This window comes from Brachyhypopomus gauderio, chromosome 4, assembly GCF_052324685.1.
Source record: "Brachyhypopomus gauderio isolate BG-103 chromosome 4, BGAUD_0.2, whole genome shotgun sequence".
NCBI lineage: Eukaryota > Metazoa > Chordata > Actinopteri > Gymnotiformes > Hypopomidae > Brachyhypopomus > Brachyhypopomus gauderio.
In genome coordinates, this window is record NC_135214.1 from 30416090 (window position 1) to 30421778 (window position 5689).

Consider the following 5689-nt stretch of genomic DNA (forward strand, 5'->3'; position numbering starts at 1 on the left):
GTATCCTCCCTCAGCATAGTCAGGCGACGCGACCACATCCCAGGGGGATGGATTGAGCTCCGGCAACGGCAAGTTAACTCTTTCACTTCTGTGTCGAAACTGTGAAGAAGATCATATTTGAATATAACAAGCCTAACGAATTTATGAACTGCTATGACTTTTAACATTTTGTTTGACAAGAAAAGTTACATTTAACTACTTTTATAATAATAAGAGTTTTGAAATAATATATTTACAAGAATACCTAGGCAAAGTCATGGTTATTGTCTCCATTTTTGTTAAATATTGAGTTTACAAATCCAAAGACAGTTTGGTTGGTAAATATTATGATATAATTGTGTAATAAATATGAAACAGCATGAATATTTGACCCATATGCTGCTACTAAAATAATATCAAAAATATCAATATGTAGGCTAGTGTTTTACTGATGTTTGTGCTATTAGTAAATTTCAAAAACAAATGTAACAAATACCTGATTGTGGATATAGGTTGTGCGGAAACCTTAAACCATTATTTGTATAGCAGTAAAGTCTAATCTGCTGAAGCACCTTCCCGCTGCGATCTTTTCCATCTCAAACGTCACAGTACATCCAAGTTGACCTGCAGTGCCACCTAGTGTGCAAAGTGAAGATTAAACTTTAGTTTTCTTTTCAAATAAATAATTCTGTAATTTTTTGACGACATACTTAATATTGACTAGTTTAATGTTACTGGTATTTGTACTATAACATCTCCTTATTAACTCTGCCCAATTCAACTCTATATAACTGATTCTTCATCAGCAGTTGCAAGCAAAGTGCTTCTCTCTCTCTCTCTCTCTCTCTCTCTCTCTCTCTCTCTCTCTCTCTCTCTCTCTCTCTCTCTCTCTCTCTCTCTCTCTCTCTCTCTCTCTCTCTCCCATATATATGGATGTTTAGATGTTGTTTCTGGGATCTGTGTTGGGGTAGTTCTCCCAGTTCAGGGGTCACAGCCCCAAATGCTTCCCATGGGGTTCATTGGCTCTTTCTGTTCATTGTTCCTGATGTTGCTATTATTTGGATTGCTACATATACCACTCATCTGCTGATTGTCTGTTTGATTGGTTAGCCTTTACCATTTTGTAAGTTTGTGTCTGGAAGCCCTATAGGACCTTAGCTCTGCCATTCTCAACCACCCTTTGGGGGTGTATCTCTCTTTGACCTTGGAACCGCAGCTCATACTCGACATAGATGTTTCTGTATACTATACTAGCTATGTGGTTCTGGCATTCCATATGTGCTCTGCCTGCTAGCATATTGCATCCCACTGTTACATGCTGGATTGTCTCAGGGGCATCTTTGCATCTGGGCTCTTGCCTGGTGTGGTAGATCTCAGTCTCTATTGATCTTGTATTCAGGGCTTGTTCCTGTGCTGCCATAATTAGTGCATCCATGCCATTAATTCAGCCTTTACCAGCAAATGGTAGGATTTCTCCATGCCAAATGCTTCCACTACAGAGGAAGAAATGTAAAGATTGTAGCAAAGTACACAAGGTTTCCAGAGAAACAGGATACAGACAACATCATTTATGTGGCACTTAGCTTTTTTATAAGACATGAATGCATCCAATCAATATTTTAATCAGTCCACATTGTCTTCGAGCCACTTTTTCTCATTATTAATTCCTTGTGTGTTGGACTGTGCCTAAGCTCCAGCCCATGGGAGGTGTTTTTCCTTAGTTTAGAGATGATTTAATGGTCCCTTCAGTTCCTTCTGCTAATGCTCCTGCTCACCCTTTTCAACCAGCCACTTGTCAGTAACCTTCTTGTTACCCTCACTAATCGTCCTCTTTCAGCTTTACATCCTCAGTCCTGTTTTTCAGGCAAAAGATTCCAGAATTTTCATGGCAGCAATGTTTCCTCTCTGCATTTCATCTTTGGCTCTGTACTTTGTTGCCTCTTGTAACATTCTGTCAATCTCCTCGTGCCTCAAACCACCTTTGTCATTGGCGGTGTTGATTTCATACTCTTTGCCAGTGTTCTTATCCACAGAGGACACATTCGAGATTGCATTAGCACTGATTTCAATTGTCACTTCAGTCTGAGGTACACTGCGGGGTGCGTTGAACCTTCTGAACAGGCTGCTGTCTTTGGTCAATATACACAAGCAGACTGGTTGTCCAAATAGGTGGAGAAGTTCTGGGTCTGCTTGGTGGGGATGGTGGCATTATGTATAAAAAAGGTGTATGTGACTCATATGGCAGTCTTGATGCCCAGAGGCAATGGAGACACATTTGGCAGGAGCAAACTGAGGACATTTTTAGAGGCATTGCACATGAGGAGAGCATCCAGCTCTCCATCCACGTTGGTGCTCTTGTTGAAGTCTCTGCCATGTGAGTCGTGTTTATTTTGGCATCTATCAGTGCTCTTTCTGCTGGTTCCAGGGTGCCTCCGAAAATTCACAGTTGAACTATTCAAAGCCAGCTCAGGTGATGAAAGCACAGAAGTCAATATCTAGTACTTGAACTCAACATTGGCCTGAGTGGTAGAGTTGAACTCAACATTGGCTTGAGTGGTAGAAGACAGGGTCTATTTGTCCTCTCACACACTTTGTTCAGCCTCCAGACTTCTAACTGTGACTGACATCTTCCTCGTGCTTTCTCTTGTTCTTCTGCACTAAGTTACTGATGAAATGGTTATATATATATATATATATATATATATATATATATATATATATATATTTTTTTTTTTTTAAGAGGGAACTGTGATGATGGCAACCATGACTGACCCAAATAAGCTTTGGAAAATTTTCCTTATTTTAACCAGGTCTATGGAGGAGATTACTGGAATGGGTGGAATGTCTTCACCTCCCCTTTGCACTCCATTTTTGGTTTGTTGCCTTGCAGATCACATTAAAGGGCATTTGGCATCAAATAGTGTGTTGTTTGAGTTAATGATAACTTGGGTTTTGGCAGCATTCCCAATGAGTCTCTCTGGGTCAGTAAGGTCCACGTCACTTGGAATGGTTCCCCTGATAATTAGCAATGATTTTATCTTTACCATGCTGAAATACACAAACACAAGAATATTTAGTTTTCAGGACAATTCCAGTGGATTCTCCTTTACTCGTTCTGGAATTCTTGTTATTGATTACCTGCACATAACGTGAGTTTAGTGCATAATACTACAATACACACTGTTATTGCAAATGTCCTCTTTATAAAAACTTTATATTAGACTTCATGGCAACCTATCATGATTAAGAACAAAAATGTATTTTGTACAACTCTTAAAATCTTCATTTCTAATTCTATTTTGTGTTATTATACATTATTTAAGATCTTTGTTAAAATGTTATTTTTTCTGAATATTTGGGACAATTACAAATGCAGTGAAAAGGCAATGGATGCTTGTGTTTCTCGCACTAGACCATCTTACACTCTTTGTTACTTTGTGAGTTGCTTACCTGTGTTTGTATATATCACAGTTTGAAGAACCATTGCATTTTTTACTTCTCATGTTGATTCAAAATTGCCAGACACGACGAGCACAGCTCATGATCAAGTTTGTGTGACATCAGAGAAACAAATTACCATAATGTTAGTTTACAAGTAGGTAACAGATATTGTCCAATGGCAAATGGGAAATCACCTCTCTACAGGGTAATATGCATTTAAATTAAACTGGATCACATCGGTTATTAAATTTTTTTAGCACTACATTTTATTCTTGATCTATATAGTATTAAAAGCTGTTGTTCCTTTGCAATGCTAAGAATTCACATTAGTTTTTTTTTTCATTATATTGACTAAGGTTTTCAGCCATGGTTACAAATGACAATATAAAACACAAAAAAGACAAATGTATGTATGAAAAATGAAAACAAAACACACAAGCACACCAAAAGGGGCTACACAGAATGACATTTAAACACCACCATGGGAAGCAAAAGGACATTTTTGTATCAAAGAAGGTGAGAATGCATGCTTATCAAAACTTTTTTTTTTCTTTACAGTTTTTACATTTTTTGACACAAGTCGTTGTACAAGATCCAGTCTGAACCAGTCTGATTTGTCCAAGTGAATAAAAACAGTGCTTTTTTAATCCACCATATGATGCTGTGGAATTGAAGGGTTACATCGTAATAGAATCAAATGTCTAGTAAGCAAAGAAATAAGGCAAAAAAAGCTTCCTGAATGAAGAGTGAGATCGTTCATGGGAAGACCCCAAACAGGGCTATCATAGTGCTGAGCTCAATATATTGTCCAATTATATCAGAATGCCTTTTAAATATATCTGTCCAAAATGAATGTCACAAGACAGTCTTGCATTGAATCAGACCATGTTTGGCACAAACTGATGACTACGACTATATCCGGTTGGTTAGCCTTTACCATTTTGTCAGTCTATATCTGGAAGTCCCACAGAATCTTAGCTTGGCCATGCTCCACCACCTTCAGGGGCGTGTCCTACTTTGACCTCAGAATTTCCAGCCCAAACTTGGCACAGATGTTTCTGTATACTATGCTGGCCACTTGGTTATGACGTCCCATGTATTCTTCACCCACTAGCATCTTGCACTCGACTATAATGTGCTACATTGTCACAGGGGGATCTTTGCACAGCCTGTGTCTGGGATCTTGCATGGTGTTCAGTTTCTGTCTTTCAAGACTTTTCCAGCCACTGGTAGGATTTCTGCATATCAGTCACTTCCTCTATTTACTGGTACTGCATATGGTGCAAGTGTTTATTCTCCCATAATGGTTCCTGTTCGTCCATCTCAGGTTTGTGATGTCTGAGGAACTCACTAAGCACTTCATCACTTGGAGTCATCTTCCTAGATCTTTGATGTTGCTGATGCTCACTAATCCTCAGTCCCCTCCTTCAGTTTAGTGTACACTCTCAACACGAGTGTTGGATTTGGGATGAAACCTTCCATGCATTGTGAGAAGTTTCCTTTTCTTGATGGCAGTGGCTTCTATCTCCTCCCTTGGCCAGATTATTATACCAGCAGAGTATCTGATGACTGATAGAGCGTGGGTGTTGAAAGCCCGCATCTTGTTTTTCAGAGGACTTCTCAGCTCTCTGTAGCTGCTTTCCTTGTAGCCCCTTCACAATTCCCATTTGTCTGTGGGATTCCCAGATACTTGTTGCTGCCCTCAACATCTGCTGTTACCTTCACGCAGTGTGATCCCTTCGGTTCTGACTACCCTCCCCCTCCCTGTAATCATCCCACCAGAATCCAAATGACACTCCAATGTCATTGCTGTAGTTCCAGGTGAGGTGGATCAGAACGTCAACGTCTCATTCATTTCTGACATACAGCTCGTCATCTATGTAGAGGAGATGGTTTATAATTGCTCCATTCTGTAGCCGTTTTATACATATATTGACGCTATCTTTAATCTCGTTGTTGGCTGCACTAACTTTGTAGTTGGCTTCAGATGTTTTCAACCAATAGGCTTGTCTCTGCTGGGAGTGCCGCTAATGATAGCTTGCTGCTTCCGGCTGGCATAAGTGGCTGAAGCCCTGTTGTGTTATTGTCAGGCTCACATGTTGTCTTTGTGTCCTTTCGGCACGAGACCTACGTCATTATTTAGCATTATTATTAACATTATTATTACTTAGATAAGCATTAACGTTACTCACATGTATTTTGTATGTTTATTCTGTATATACAAAGATACATATATCCATTCATCCGGTATATTTCTTTTATCTTTAAT